General features: G+C 37.1%; 1 long non-coding RNA gene across 4 annotated transcripts in view; it reads left to right on the forward strand.

Moving 5' to 3' along the window:
• Nucleotides 1–1,958: 1,958 nt before the first annotated feature.
• The window catches only part of LOC310885786, a 246,893-nt gene continuing 231,616 nt past the window's right edge, over nt 1,959–17,235 (forward strand). For all 4 annotated transcript variants that reach the window (XR_014574974.1, XR_014574975.1, XR_014574976.1 and 1 more), the window contains exon 1: nt 1,959–2,666. This is a non-coding gene — a long non-coding RNA (uncharacterized lncRNA). The remainder of the gene's footprint in view (nt 2,667–17,235) is intronic.

Below are 17,235 nucleotides of genomic sequence, written 5' to 3' on the forward strand. Positions count from 1 at the left end.
GTGAGATTCTCTCTACCTTCTCAAGATAATCCTCTATCAGCTGTTGACATTAGTAGCAATTGCAAGATTTAACATGCAGAATTTTTTTATATGATTACAAATCAAAATATCTGTGCTGGATTCTGTTTAAAAAAAAAGTATAAATCTTGATTATTTTAATATCTAAGTCTAATACATAACAGAGCAGTTGGGATGGGTCGAGGAGATACTCTGTCTGCAGACTAGATGACTTATCTGTAGTGTATAAATCTGCTAGTTTATAGTTCCTTTTCTAATTCTTTCTAGCTCATGTTTCCCCTGAGTAAGACTGTTGCTCTCTTACATGACCTCTCACTCAACTTGGTACTTACAGAAAAACTAAAAGCAGAAAAAATACATCATATCACTGTTCTTTTTTTTTTTTTTTTTTTTTTCTTTCTTCCTGTTGTTTAAGGTTTAGTCTTTCTGGCTTATACCCAGTTAAATTTAGTGCCGGCCCTTTTCCAGTGTATTGCTGGCCTTTTTCATTGATGCTTATCTCTGTCCTGACTTAAACATATAAGGAAACAAACAGTTTTGAAAACCCTGACCTTATATCGTAAAACTTGGAGGCCAAGTTGTTAAAGAGAGAGACTAATAGTAATATTTTGTAATATTTGCTATCATTTGCTTGCAAATATTTGTTATTAAATGACCTATTGTAGTGATACTACCCCATTGTACTAAACTATGCCACGGTGATCAAAGCAAGCTTCTGCTTGGTCTTTTTGGATCAAATTGACCTGGATCAATTAGTAAGAGACAAGACAGGAGAGGAAAATAAGGAAGAGTTGGTTATGTTCTTCAAATTAATAACCCATTTGGGAGAGAAGGAAAGGAAAAATCCTTGCCATTCATTTTCAATCCAGAAAAGTAAAAAATCCACCTTCTAAGGTTTAGTTATAACAGCAAAATCTAAATTAAAAAGCAAACTCTTTGAATAAACGTTCAGAAGAGAAACTATTATTTTCCCACAACTGACAATGTGTCTCATGAACAAGTGTCCGAGAAAGGACTGACTGAGGAAGGAATTGTGACAGTTCTCATGGGGTGGCCTTAACTTAGTAATATTAGAAAACTTAATGGTTGTGCCTGGGATTTCTATTCTGCTGCATACTGTACTTTCTTCTGTTGCACTGTCTGCTCTTATGATGTGAATATGTGCTTACTGGGAATTTGAGTCAGTGTGTCAAACTTCAGATAATGCTTTTTAGAGAGCTAAAGCCAGTGCAGTCACCATAGGTGTCACTGAATTTGCTAAGAATTTAATTCCAATTTTAATGAATGTAACAATCAGTTTTATCCACACAGTTTTATTCTTACCTAATTGGGAACCTAAAGGATTAACAGGGTAGGAGCCAACTGTAGGAATTTCTATTCCAATATACAAAAGGTGCTTTCAATTTGCATTTTAACTCCAGTTCTGCTTTAACACTGATAATGCACAAAACCCAGTGATATTATTACACTTTGACACTGAATTACCAGATAAATGACTTGTCAGAGTTCATTTATGTTTCTGAATGTTTGGCAAAGAGTGACAGCTGCATAGAGCTTATAATTCAGTAATGCATTACCTCAGTGAAGTAAAGCAGCTTCCCCTGAAAAATATATACAAAAAAAAAATATGTATATAATTTGGTGGTCTAGATAAGGTGCTTTTAGATTCAAAATGTGATCATGGGTCAAATAAGAGGATTAATTCTGCAAGTCAGATAACTCCAGAGAAAAGGGGATACAGTGACTTGCCGCCTTCTTCACTGAAGAGCAGAATTTGGGGCATCAGGCGCCTACGTTGGAAAATGTTTTCTCCCCTTTAAAATGGAAAATGAGAAAAGTTTCTGGTATCATCTATGTTCCATTTTGTGTTTAGCGTATGCTGGTTCCCACCTTTTTGATATGCACGATTTCTGTACTCTGTCCATCAGTGTGATACGACTTTTCAGAATACCTGAGAAAAATTGAAGACAGCAAATAATTTAAAAACATCTGAATCCATACCAATACAAAACACAATTTTTGTGTTTCCAATTTAATGTCTTTTAAAAGTGGGGGAAATATATTTGTGAAAAAAAAAATAGTAAAAACTGTGGCAGACCCTGTTATGTCTGCTTGTTCTCTTGTATAAATAAACTAGGGAGTACTTTACCAAAACCTCCATTGGCCACGTTCAGTGTTTGGATTTTAACGTTTCATAGTTTTGCATGCTCTTGTAGAGAAGCAAACTAAGCTGTACTCATTCCCTTTCTGCTAGCACTAAAACATATGGGGAGGCAGGGTTGTAGGAGCTCTGATGCAGTACAGGTGTGGGTCTGCAGGTCAGATCCAGGTGTGGGAGAGCGAGTGGGGAGAAGCCTTTGTGCTGCCCTGTGAGGAATCTCCTCCTCTGGTCTCACCAGCTTCACCAAAACATGGGCCAAGCGGCTGGCAGGGCTGGGTGCCTCAGGCCCACCTTGTCACCAAGGGCCTCCCTGTTGATGCCTGGGCTGCTGGCCAGACCCGACTGCCACTGCTGAATCTGCTTCCTCCTCCTGCTTGGGGACACAAGGGCTGGCCCTGTCAGTGAGGCTGTTCCTTGGTGGCCGTGCCAGCCATCTTGGTTGTTGGCCTTCACGGAGGCGTATGCCTGGGCTGCTCTTGACTGGAAGGTACTGTCTTTTCTCTGTCCTGGCAATAGCTAGTGTACCTTCCTTCTCCTCTCTGGATGTTGCAGCTCTGGTCTGAAATACAATGTGGGAAGGCTTAACTTTGTTTCTTTTCTTTCTTTCTTTCTTTCTTTTCCTTTTTTTTTTTTTTCTTTCCCCAGGTCTAGTAGGGTAACAGAACATAAAAATAATAATTATTATTACAAACGCTTGTAAATTTTAGATGGCATTTTGCACCCCTTGGAATAGGAGAATAGTTCTGATTACATTTAAAAATATTGAAAAAAAAAAGGGGGGGAAAAAATAAAACACAAAAAGCACAGTTGTAAACTTATATCATTATCTTTTACTTCTTTTTAGCTGCTATAAATGCTCCTATAATGCCAGATTGCTAGATATTATTATGGTCTGATTACTGGATTTTCAGGCCTAACTATATTAATTTGCAAGAAGAATTTTATAATTATGTATATTCATCAGTTCAATTCATGAAGGACAATGTGTGGCATACAGGAAATTAGAGATGTGGAGATAAGAAACTCCCTCCCCCACCTAGCAACTGTGTAATTAGAAGTGCTCATTTAGTGGATCAGTTCTCAATTATCCGTTAAGTGTAAGTATTTGAGTTAGATATGTTCCCTTGTCTAACGTGACTGAACATAATTTAACTTAGAGTATGTGAGATGCTGCTACTGAAGGCAAACTGACAGATGACATTTCTCATAAATTGTATTTGTGAATATGAAATTTTGTACACGTAGCCCATGCTTATTCTGAAAGGGAGTAAAAAGTAAGAGTCAGGTATGAGCTAGGTCTGCGCAGCATTCAGTATGGGATACTTCTGGGGATGTACTTTATAGTTACAGCTTGTTATAATGAGGTTTCGTTGTAACAAATACACATAGTAAATTGCATAGCATGTGTCAGACACAATTAATAGTGGCTATAACAAATCTCTGTTTATGGGAAGGTACATAAAAAGGATAAGATGTTTCTAGTATTTAATTCAGGTACCCTGAAGTCAAAAGAAAAACACATTCAAAGAGTTTGATTGTTGGAGGACAGGTGGGGGGGAACAAACAACACAGAACCATCCATGGTATAAATCTGTTTGTGTGTGTGTAGAGTATTTTGTTTGTTTGTTTTTGGTGTGAGGTATCTTATTTGTTTTTGTCTATAAATCTTGTCATGAATGGCAAGAGGCTATACATGTCGCTATTTGGTAGACTCCTTCTTTAGTTGTTTTAATATCTTAAGCTATAGCACTTGATAATATTTTGCAGTTGATTCATTTTAATTTTTAAGTGTTGTGAACACCAAATGGCATTACTGCGAAGTCAAGCTTTATCAATACAGAAACATTCTTGCAAAGTAATGTAAGAGTTAAAAGATAAAGTAAAATAAAACCTGGAGGGTGAATTTATAGCGTACTCGTGACTTCATCCCATATGTATATTCTTGGAGCACAGTAAGGGTATTGTCCCCCAACCTAATAGGGCATGTACAATCTTTTAAGCTTCAAGAGGGTTTTGGTTACTGCTGGTCTATGAAATTGGAGGCTTGTTTAAGAGCAAATGCATGAGACCTGTGTCACGGACTGCCTAGATCCATCATTTTTTGGATGATGGCATGAGCATGTCCTCCTCCCTGGAATTCAGGCAGGACCAAAGGTATTCATTTAGACTTCTCCTAAAATCCTTATTGTCCTTGGGGATGTGTGCTAATCTTGTTTAGCTGTCTGGTTGCTAATCTATTAATTTTATTTGTAAATGTGTTAAATATTGAAAGGAAGCTTATCTATAGCAGCCTTATCACAAAATACAGGCAACACCAGATAGAACATGGAGTGCTGGATAATTTAACAGGCAAAATCAATGCTTGTATTAGAACTGTATATTGCATATGTATGACTATTATTCAAAATTATCAATGCCGAAGATTCAAACACAAAAACAGATGTTTATGTCTGTAAAACTAACTTTTAGGCCTAGAGTGAGGAAGATCCCCTTAGAATGAAAATGCAGAAAACTGCACATCTCCTTTCCCCTGTTTTCAGTATTGTTCTGCTCTTTATGATACCAGCTGCTTTTTCTCTCAGATGGTTTGACTGTTTAATTTAATAAAATTAAACTTACAGCAGCTGTTCTCAGCTGGAATATACTGCTTCTGTTTCACAACTAGAAAGCTCCTGAATCCTTTTTTTTTGTTGTTGTTGTTTATGTTTTTTCTCCAATTACATTAATTGACTTAGTAATAGATATGTCCTTACGTCATACAGAAGTACTTACAGTAGGTGAAGAGTAATGAACATAGAGGCAAGGTGTAAATTCACGCCACACCTTTATCATACTTACAGGGTGAAATCAAGTGACCCAAAAGCAGTGGGAGTGTGTGTGTTAGTGAAGTGACCAGTAAAGCCTGGGGCAGGTTACTGGAACTGCACAAAATGTCTCCAGGTCTGTGGTGTGTATTGGATTGATTCATACTCCTCTCTTTCAGTTTTGATACTAACTTATCACACCTAATACAAGAATGACATGAGAAGTGATTCTCAGATGTTAACCCTGTGGGCCATTGGAGAGCTTCTTGTAGGCTTCAGAAAGCAGGTGGTGGGTTTGTAGGGGTTGGGTTTGCTTTCCTGCTTGTCTCTGCCTGTTCCCCAAGTTCTGGATTCAGAATTATTTTTAGGAATGGTCCAGAGTATCACCCTTGCAAAGAAACAGATGAGTTTAGAGCTATGCAACAGCAAGGGTGTTTTGTGATATATGAAAACACACGCATTTTGGTTCAAAACAATGGTCTTGTTGATTTTTAAAAAGTGAAGTGTACAGAAGGAAAGAAAGCCTGAGATATCATTTAAAACCTGGATTTAGGCCCAGCTATCATGTCCTCCAACCCAAACCTCTCCTCATCGATTAGTATAAAGTTAAGCATTGAAATAAGAATTTTTTTTATCCTACACCCTTTTCACATTACAGACATAAAGCAGAATAATTAAGCTTTTTATTGGTCATTTGCTTTTGTTTTACACAGATTTATTTCATCTAAGTGGCTTTCAAGTGGATTCAAAGAATAAAACAAGGCTTTACTAAAGCACTTATCTATAAACAATTTCTTTCTGAAATGTGGTTTGTTTTTTTTTTTAACTTACTGATTGCTTAAAAGCAGTGTGATAAAGTAGGGCATGGTGTAGTATTCCTAAATAGGTTTGTCACAACTGCAGGAAGCGTGCTAATTTTTTAACCATGCTTTTATTTCTCCTCAGTGCATTTGTGTTTTTCATTTAAGACATCCAAAGAAACATTCTTTTATATTTAGTAGGGGAGAACAAGGTGCACAATTATTATACTGTTACGTGATTGTGCAGTAAGTGATCCTTTGTTAGTCCTCTCAGAAACTTTTTGAATGACTTTTTTTTTTTTTCCGCTTGTGGTGTTGTGCATGTTAGGTGCATGTCTTTCTGCTTCCCTCTGCAGAGTAATTTCCTTTCTTGTTCCTGTAGCACGTTCTGGTACATAAAGTCATAGTGGTTTCATGATTAGAAAGTAAATGTTCTTTCATGTACATAAATGCTAGGTCAGAAAAGGGTATTTTCAGTATAAACAAATACCTTGCTATCAGTTTAACTGCTCTTTCTGTTAGTGGGGTAGTTGAAAATAGAAGATAGCAGTTTTGATTTAACGTATTTGTTTGAAGTCTTCTTTCTTTCCATGTTATTCAGCAATTTGTTTGGGACTTCAGAAAAATTCAGTTTGAAAGTTGCAGATTTTTCTCACTCTTTGAGGGTAATTTTTAGTCATAAATGAGGCATGTCTTAAAAGTACTTCTGAATATAAACTGAAAAGAGACATCTGTAAGGTTGTCTTCTACTGAGCAGCAGTTTTTAGGTGAAAGTCCAGTGAAAAGTGAATGCAAAATGTATGAAATTGACTTGATTTATTCAGTGGAGTACGTGCATCATTTTTTACTGTACAACTCAAATAAGTGGGCAGTTTGCATTATTATGCAAAGCAAGGATGGACTTCTTTTCCTTTGGGACTATTCCTTTATATGATTATCAGTCAATAGGGCTAATCCAAGATATCTGGAGGTCACCATGTAAATGCTGCTTTCCATCTGGATATTTACAATACAAGACATTTCATGATAAATACACTGTCCTTTTTCATGTTCTCCTGCCTTAGTTACCTTCTCCAAATCTCTATCACCTGTCATGCTTCTAAAGAATAATTCAAAGAGTAAGGAGGAGAGTGGATTTTTTTTTTTCCCTTCCCAGAATACAGGATAGGTCACTACTTGGAAAGGTGAAGCATGTGGTTATGTAACCTCTATAAATATTTAACTTAATTAGCTACTTTTTGGTAATCCTCAGATTCATGGTGCTGAGAGAATCTTGGGCATGTTGCAAGAAAATGGGAATTAGGATCAAAGAAATTGGAAATTGAGAACAGTAGTTATAGATAAACATGCTGTATGCTGCGGTGGAAGTGACTGAGGATGAAAACTACTGACATTCATCTTTTAGAAAGCAGTCAAATATCTGGGCTTAAGGGTAAAAAATACTGTGATATGCAACAGCTAAGAGAGGCAGTTTTCAGTTCATCTGAAAATATATAGTACCGTGCAACTTTCATTATGACAATTTCACCACAGGGGAAAAAAATCTCTCATTATCTGAGCATTGACATGCTTTGATTAAAATTTTAAAGATGTGTGACAAGTGAAAATTTTTGCACATTACTAGCATGTGGAGAATCTGCAGGGGTTTTAAGGACACTTTTTAAATAGACAGATAAACCTTTTTTTACTAGAACTTCTTAATGAAGATGTTATATCTTCAGACTAAAAATTAACTTGAACTCCAGTTACCCTCGCACTTATGAGAATAGTGTGTAGATTTCGACTTCCACAGAACAAATCTTCAGGTACTTAAAAGTATTTAGAAAACTTTTCTACTTACAACTTACTTGCAAACAGGGTTGAGTCCCTCATAAGAGTTTCTAATGTGGAATCAGTGAGTGGATATATTTGAATCTCTTATATTTAATAAGTATGGTGTGGTGAAAATTTCTGTTCATGTCTTATCACAGCTCCTATCACTGTCCTTCTCTCTGATTTGACTGTGTCTAGCTTTATTTTTCTGGGTAGTATTTGGGCTACTGGAGGTGGTTTATTTACTTAAAGGATTAATTAAACAGCAGTCCTAAAACAGTAGCATTAATTTATCACAACTTAAAATGCAAAGGATCTAAATTTTGGGTTATTCTATGGAATAGTGAAGAAATGCCAAGGATATTTTAGCAAGTGATGTTGTTTGAGGAGTGAAAGAACCAAGACTAGCATTCACAGGAGCAGGGCTGATGCTACCACCCACGTTAGCAGTGGTTTTATGATTTGGTGTATTTTCCTCCTGGCCAAAAAAACCTCTCTCCAAACTCACAAATCTGAGGGTCACTTTTACTTAGAAGATGATGATTTCGTTTTGAGAATAAAAAAGATTTAACTTGAAGTTTACAATGACTGAGCCTAGATCATTCTGGAAACTTTTTTTTTTTTTGGTCAGTTTAATGTGAACAGATGCATATAATTTGTAAAAGGATTTTAGTCTACTCTTGGCTACAAGCTGTCAATAAATCTGAGGTGCTGATTTAAAAAACTAACAAACAAAAAAAAGCTCATTAACCTATATTGGCATCTGTATCTACATGTGTAATAGCCACACATTAGTGTTACAGGGACAAAATTTGATAATAGTATGTATTTTGAGTTTTACAAACAATAAAAAGCAAAATGTTTCCCAGTTTCTAAAATGTAATGCTGACATTCTCCTCTGATCTGATGTACTCTTGGAAAAGTTAGTTACAGCAGTATTTTGATTTAAAAAATAAAATAGAAATAAAAAATATAAATATCCTTCCAAATTAACACTTTGAGACTATTCAATGAATGTCTAGAGGAGAAAGAAGAAATAAATCCAAAGCAGGTGAGGAAAGTTGGGAAATATACTGTAGTCCTTTTCCTCTCTGCAGTAGTTGTGCCACTTTAACTAAAAGGTGCTTGAATATTTGGTAATATAAGTATAGTGGCTGTTTATGGTTTCTGGCTTTCCAGTAATGCAACTGAAGCTGTGGACCTCCAGAAATCCAAGATATGAAAGCAGACTAGACAGAGCCAATAAGGGAAGGTTTAGTCAGGAGGAACTTAAGCCCTTTGGAAGACTTAGCAACAATTTTCAAAAATTCCATGCAGAGAAAATATCAAACTGAAGAGGGGAGAAAGAAGAAGGGGAGCGAAAGACTTGTTTGCAATTTAGTGTAAATCCGGGGAACCTTGATGTTACTGAATTTTTAAAAAATCTTATCAGACATCACAAAATCAATAGGTTGTATCTCTGTCAAGTGTTCAATAACAAAGAAAGCATGAAAGTGCAGGAATAACAGATGGAAAAGCCCTGAATATATCAAACGTTTGACCAAGAAGTCTGATTTAATAAAACCTAAGGCTGAAGGAGGGACAAGATGAAGTGGGAAGAACTGGGTAATGAACTGTGATCTGTAATGAAAGAGGTGAAAGGGGGGTTACTTCTGTGGTTCTGTAAAAGAAATTCTCGGGAAGGATTTTAAAACTGGAAATCCTTAATTGTGAGTCTCTGTCCTCTGAAAAGCACAGCCCGTACCATAGATGAGTATTCTAATAAGTCTTCTCATACCTCCAGGCTGCCTTCTCCACCCCAAAGTCAACCCTACCAAGTAACTGATATCCTTAGTAAGTAGGAAGAAAAAGCAAACAAACAAAAAACAAACAAAACCGTGCAAATACATGGATGGCTATTTATATTACAACTGCATCAAATAGTGTAACTTGTTACTGAAGAGTCTGGAACCAATCATATTGCTCTGAGGAAAGAATCCAGTTAGATTTGGGATAATAAGTAAATGGAAGGCTTTTTAGGGATATAACAGAAAACTGGAATACAGCCTGGTGTTGTAAAAGTAATAATTTTAACCTGCTTTTCTGGCATTAGATTGTATCTACTATGAAAGAATTCTAATCCTGACATGTTTTGAAGTATAAAGTCTTAACAGGGATGAAATTACTCTGCCCTTACTTCTAATTAAAGCTAATGAGCTTTAATTTTGAAGCTGTGTCTTCACTAGGATTGTGTTGTGTGGTATTCCAGCAAGAGCAATCTATTTGCCCTCTGTTGTGAACCTGGCTTGTGCCTGCCAGAATGCACAGGTAGAAATTCAGCTCATACAGGTGCCTCTGATCACCCTGTTCTTATTTTTCAGAAATTCTGCTCTTTGAGGAAGGTACAGTAAAATGTAAGAGATACAGTTGCTCTGTGGATTGCTATTTGTTTTCTGCTTTCCTGTTTAAGGATGTCAGAAGTGTAGATTTTCATGGAAAAGAAAATTCATTTTTAATGGGAAAAAACACCCGAGCTTTCAGGCAAAGCATCTAGTAGCTCCTAACACTGTATGTGCTTTTTTCTTTCTTGTTCTTTGCCATGCTAGGTTTTAAGTTGATGTTTTCAAAAATAAACAACCACAAAACACTCTTAACAAAACCCCTCTCCCTTGGTAGCTCCTGTACATCTTTCCGGAATGCTAATAGCCAATTTCAAATTGTTCATTGTACATATTTCCTCATTTTCATTTATTGAGTTTTATTTGACACTCATTCAATAGCTTAAGATATTTCTATGCTTTGTAGTTAGCTGTAGATTTGACTACTGCAAAGTATTTGGTACAATATTCCAATTGACACCTTACCATCCCTTCCTTTTCCAGCCACAGATATTTCTTTAGAATACTGATGCATCCTACTGACAGCCACACACCAGTTTAGATTGACAGTGACTTAGCACAGCATTTTGTCTTGTTGCTTTCCTAAGAGGCGGACTGAGGCTTCCTACACAGGCTTGGGTCACAACTAAAAGGCTTTTCTGCTTCTTGTTGTTGTTTGGCTTTATTTTTAAAAGTGCAAGTAAACTACTGTTATTTGATCACCTGTTCATCTAAACTACTGTTCTTTTTTAAAGAACTGAAGTAGACTTGTGAAGTAGTTTCTTTAAACAGAAGTCATGTGTTTGTTTCCCGATATATTTGGTAATTCTTGTAGTATAATTGTTCTCTGTTTTCCCAGAACAAACTAGATTTCTATGTAGTTTTGTGAATTACTTTGTGTATCAACCTTTATAAAGATTAGCATTGAATTAGGTATGTTGTTCCTTTTTTTTTTTGTAGAACCTGATGCAAGTGGTGGGAGACATAACTGTTATTAATTTTAACACCTTGATGTTTTAGTTCTAATTACTCATTGAATTATCATCTGCTTCAGGAAGTCTGTTGCATTTCAGTTATTTGAACTTCATTTTGAGTAAATTTCTTAAAATTAGCTCCAAGAAGTTTGGCTTGGAGTATGGGCCTTCCGTATTAAACATAAAGTATTTTGTTAGACTTTCTGCAACAATTTCAACATCTTTTTAGTGATCTTTTTGCCCAGTTGAGTCGATAGCTTCTTGCCATTGTTGCAGCTCAAGAGCTTTTCTGATCTACTTTAGTATCACTTAACCAGGCTTTTTTTTTTCCTTTCTTCATATGAAAGATTGCCGTGTTAAGTATTAACTGCCTCCTTTATGTGGCTGCTTAATTATGCCATCTCTTTCCTTCAGTGTTTTTTGAGTGCTACTTATCCTAAACATTGAAGAGAGTATATTTGGATTGTCCATTTTACATTTTATTCTTTTAGGTGATCTGTTTAGTTTTACCATGTCTTTTATATGCAAATTATATATAGCTTATATTTATAGTTTATTTTACACTAAACTCTATATAGTATTACTCTACTGATTTGCAGTACTGTTCTGCCTGTTTCATACTGCAGAGATAATGTGACTATTTTTGCCAGTCTTATAGAGGGGCTATGATAATTTCTGTGCAATACTTGGGGCTAAATCAAGAGTTGCGTTTTATTTTTTTTCTTCTAAATTCTCTGAAAAACTGCTTTTAAAAGCAATTGTTTATGTTGTTTCAACCTGATCTCCTTCAGTCTTCATTGTGCCTTTTGCTCTGCCTATGTGCAGATGATTGAAATCTTCCTTTATCTTCTCTCTTCTTCCACATTTCTGTATGAATAATAGAACATGACCACCCCACGCATACCACCACCACCTCTACCCCACACACACACACTTATTTTTGGACAAGTTATTGCAATCAGTGTTTCTGGTATGCTATATTTGACATGAAAAATACCAGTTAAACCATATAAAAGCAATAGAAATCAAACATTAAATAAAAAGCTCAAAAAGTACAGGTGCATAATAATGAGGATAGAAATAGGCAGTACAGATGGGCATTACTTCAAGGCAATAAGGCAAGAACAGTGATAAATACTGTAGAAGTGTGAAGGGTTTTCCTCCCCAACAAACAAACAAAAAGCCTTAGTCAGATGTCATGTGATGAAATGTTCTTTTGTTAGTTAGTATAACAGCTACAAGGGTTTATTTCAGAACTTTAAGTAGGAAACGAAATTTCACCTTTGGTGAGGAAAAAGTAAATGAAACTGATTTTGCAAGTGAAATCTGTCAAATGGGTTGCTGTATCTTTCACATCAAGTGTATCAATTCTTCTTTTCCCCAGAAGAGGTTGACTAGATTAATTTATTTATGCAAAAATGAATAACATCTAGAAGCTACCAGATGCTTTTTTTATATCCGTATATTTATGGTGTGTGTGTGTGTATATATGTATTTGTGGTTTGTTAATTGTATTTACCTCAGAAACTGATGGAGTAGAGTGCATGTAACGTGGTACCCGGGAGCTGTTTTCCCCAGATTCATAATGCTGTTATTGCTAAGGAAAGGCAAGTAGGAATGGGAAGCAGATGGAGGCCTGATGCCACACCAGAGGAGTCCTTGGCTACTGTGTCCCCCACCAGCATTCAGTTCAGGGACAGGAAGCTTGGAGGCAGTGGGCTTTCTTCTGCTACGCAGCCCACCAGGAGGGCTGGTTCTGAGTGTGGGACAGTCTGCTGTGCCTCTGGTGAAACAGGCTTGTTGCTGAAGGGAGTAAGAGCCTGGCTCACTAAGTTCTTGGCCCACCATGTTGAACCCCTTGACTGCTGTTTGCTGATTTGATCTTTGCCCTGCTGTGTGAGCAAAGGAGGTCTTCCTTTAGGTAGTATACAACTTACTAAGGTTTTTACAGCTGCGGGGTAAGAAATTGCCATCATCTCCCTCTTGCCCTGAAACTCTCTTTTTGATCAGGTTGAGCTCCATCACACCTTTGGCATATTTCCATACTCCAGGCTTTCTGCCTGTGAGAAAGCAGCTGCCCCTGAAATAGGACTGGAAACATGGGCACAAAGGTTGAATCTGGGTGCCTGCTCGATGGAGCGGTGTGTGTTTACTACGGTTTAGCTGTAGTTGTTTTCTTTTTTAACTCAGTCTCATAGCAGGTCATTGCATGTTCAACTTCTGGTTGCACTTCAGAGGTCTAGGTACAGCTCCTGTCCATGGTGTCTGGCCCAAGGCTGTGGGTCTGTAAGGTCCATGATTTGGCTCCTTACCAGGCTGCCTGTGGCCAGTGGGTGGAGGGTGACAGGAGACAGAGCAGAGGTGATGCCAACTCTCAAGCTGTGAGACAAAAGAAGGGCCTTCAAGTAGTAGCAAGAAGTGCTTTGTTGTCCACCTCAAGTGATATTCCCTGGAGGTAGCCTAGCTGTTCCTAAGTTTAGCAGCGTTTTACTGATGTGATGATGATGAGGGAGCAATCTAGTACAGCATAGTCCTGTACATCCTGAATCCTTCAGCAAAGGTGTCACAAGGAAATAATGAACTTCAATTCCCTTACTGCCATCAGAAGTTCTAGAGCACCTGCAGTACCTGGTATTTGATTGCCTTTCCAGTCTGTTCACATTTCTTAACAAAAAGCAATCCTTTTTACTGGAAAGGAGCAGCTTGGCTTTGCACACAAAGGCAGGCAGTTCCTAGGATACTTAGTTTATGCAGAGGGCCCACCCTGCAGCAGGAATGGGTTTTAAGCATTTCCAGATAAACAGTGGGCAGCTTGAGGGATCGATTTCTCCAAACTGCAGTGTCTAAGGGCATCTGATCTGCAACTGCAAAAGCCCCAGAGTCTTTATCTGGTGGTTTTCAGCTGACTCTTCTCTAAGAGAAGTGCTCTGGTAGGTTTCCGTACCAATAGGTCAGTTTCAATTCTTCTGGTAGATTTAAATGTGTTAAATATAGTAGAATGTGAGAGGTGGTAAGACAAACTCATGGATGAAGAATCCATCTAGGGTTAGTTGACACAAGTGCAAATATGACATATGATTGACAAAGACCTTAAAGTATGGATTACTCAGTCAGGACAAATATAAAATGATATTAGTATCTATATATATATATATATATATTTTAAACATTTGCTGTTGGCTACCAGGAGACACAGGATGTTAGGCTGGGTTATTTTTGTTCTGACTCAGTGCAACTGTTCTTTTATTCTTGTATACAAGTCTAATGTAGCGGTAGTTGCACTTTTCTGGGTTTTGGTTTCACCCCAGTAATGGCAAGTTGTATATAGTCTGGAAAATATAAGAGGAAGATCTGTCTGTGGGAAATGGAAGTTTGATTTTAATTCCCAAATAATGAAGTAACTCAGTGACACACTGTTGTTCTAGGATTACTAACAAACCAGACAGTTGAGAGGCCTTCACAACACCTGAATGAGTAGGCAACATTGGCAAGAACTAGAGATTGCTCTTTCTGGTGACAGCTTGACTCTTTGCATTGAAGCTGAAAGTCCCAAACCTGACTGATTGTCAAGTCTTGTACCCATCCAGGCAGTAGGACAGCCTGACTAGCTGTTATCCACCATGTAAATGCTTGGCTTGTGGGTTTTTTTTTGGTTTGTTTGTTTGGTTTTTTTTGGTTGGTTGGGTGGTTTTTCTCCTCCTTTGGAAAGGTTGCAATGCAAAAATCAAAAAATGCATTTGTCAAAAGAAAGCTTTTGCATTTTGACAGTGGTGAAAATCAGTGTGATTTCACCTGTGCTATAAACTGGTGTAAACTGGTAGCTGAATGAAGCCCATTACCCAATTGGACCTGTAATTTTTCTGTTGTTTGTTTCTTTCGTTGTTCCTGGAAGATTTCAGATTAATATCTATGGTTCATTTAGCAAATATGGTGTGTGGTGTATTTTTTTTCTTTACAGTAAAATTGAAGTCTATCTGTCCTGTGCACCCTAAAGACAGAGGCTTATCTGTGAAACCTCCATACAATTATTGTATAATGAATTCGAGCCAGTTCATTAAAAGTGAAAATCACCAAAGAGACCTTTTAGGGCTAATCGTGTATGCTGTACGGTTCAATGTAAGTACAGTGTAATCTGAGCAGGCAGATGAGACCTTGTCTCTGTGGTAATCTTCTAATGTTTTTTAAAGTGTTAAATAAAAATAGGTTGGATGTAAAATTTCCTGTAATTTTCATAAAGCTACCTTGAATTAATTATTTTTTTTTTCCTTAGGAAAACTAACTCTTGTCAGACAAGTCTTTTTGTCTGACTTGGTGAAATGCTTAGTTAAATACATACCTCATATTTGTGGCAGGTTGACTAAAGCTTGAAATAAAATTATTTGTGGGGTGGGTTTTTACTATTTCTTGTAGCAGTTCAGAAGTTGTCATAATTGTTTTCTAAATTAAAATAATTTCCTAGATTGTAAACTGTGAAGTAAAACTTGCTGTCAAATTCACACTTTTTTCTGTAAATGGCTGAAGAATGGGACTTTCTGTCCGGGCTATTGGTAGAACATGGAGTCCGTGATCTTACAGATGCTGAAAAACCTAAATCTCTAAGGTAATATTCACAGTGTCAAACCTGAGATGCTCATCTAGCCTAGACAGTAGACAGCTTGTCTCCTTAACCTTCCACACTTCAGAAGGCACGAAAAGTTGTGATACCTCTTGATAACTTCCAGCATATATATATATGTATATATATACATGTGTGTATACATATATGTATATAAATAAATATAAACGTTATGTTTCCATTATAAGATTATCATGGAGAAAAGGGAGAACAGTAAGATGGTGTGTTCTTGGTAGGGGGTTCGAACGCAGAAACTAGAATTACAAAGAAATGTGCACAAGCTCTAGGAAAGGCAATGTGATTGAATATGAAAAATACTGAAATACAATTCTAATGGCTAGTACAATGAGTATTTGTGCTTGTTTCTTGTTCTCAGCTGATTTCAGCCATGCAGGAAAATGACCTGCGTGTCACTGGTGACATTTCAGTGAAAATGTTTGTTCAAGAAACTCATTTATAGTGGAAAATAAATAAATAAAACCTGAATGAATACTTCCCTGCTGTAAATATGTTTTTCAAAGACTCCTACAAAGGCATTTTTCATTGTTGTTTTGCCATGGGAACAAAAAAAAAAAATTGACTTTTTCTGCAAAATTGAAATATTTAGACACAAATACAAGGTTGATGCCTGATGGGAATTGTAGCTACTGCCTCGGGCATGTATCCTGATTTGTACATGCACTCGATCTCTGTCCGTGCTCTCCCTGACCCTACCCTTCCATGTGTGTGAGCAGTGTACCTGGTCAGATTGCAAATCTAACAGGATAGCTTTCGCCCATGATCTAAGAAAGTTGAGTTGGAAATGTTGATAGGAGGAATCAAAATCAAAACTTTCAGTGACGTGTACAATCAATAAGAATCAAATGTGTTTTTTTTTTTAACTGAACTCTTTCTTTCTTTTTTTCCCAGTGGGGAAGAAAGAAAATTTTGGGGGGAACATTTTAAAGAGGGCAAAGCGGAGATGCAGCAGAACTGTGGAATATAATTTGTAAGTTGCTCTTAATATAAATGGTTACGCTTCCCATCTGTTATGCTTTGGAGGCCCTGTCCCCAGAATAGTATCAGAGAGCCATTGGTGCGGAGATGATGAAGGTGATTTATTAAAAGGAAATAATATTCCATGTGGCTTGTTTTTATTAGTCTTAATTTGTTGATGGTTTTACATAATTTTAGCTGTCCTCATATGTGTCAGTATCATGAAACCCTTCTGTCAGAAAGGTTTGCCACTTCAGCAGTATTTGTTTATAGCTTTTGTGGCTATGTATGAAAGTAAAGGGACACATGAGGTCCTCTGCCTAGTTTCTTTGTCTCCTGATACAAGACCCTGCTTCACTACAATGTTTGTACGTAGGCTAATTTTTGTGTGGAAATTCACAGAACCTGCTTTTCTAGCAAGCCATGCATCTGTCTGACTGGTGGACTTCCCACCATGTTGTTGTAGATGCCACTTTCATGCAGTGTGTCAAGTGGGCAGCTTGGTGTGATGTACTAGCGACTAATAGTGTGCTGAGAACTCCCATTGTCTGCAGATATGTACAACAGCAGTTTGCACTTTACATATTGTCCTATGGCTTACTTTTACTCATCGGTTGCACTTCATGCACACAAATACCTTATGATCTCGTGAGTGCTCAAGCTCACGTGCTCAGCCAGCTGACTGTTCTCACATGGCGCAAAGCACTTGGGCCTTTTCA

Source organism: Anser anser (genome assembly GCF_964211835.1).
Source record: "Anser anser genome assembly, chromosome: 1".
Lineage (NCBI taxonomy): Eukaryota > Metazoa > Chordata > Aves > Anseriformes > Anatidae > Anser > Anser anser.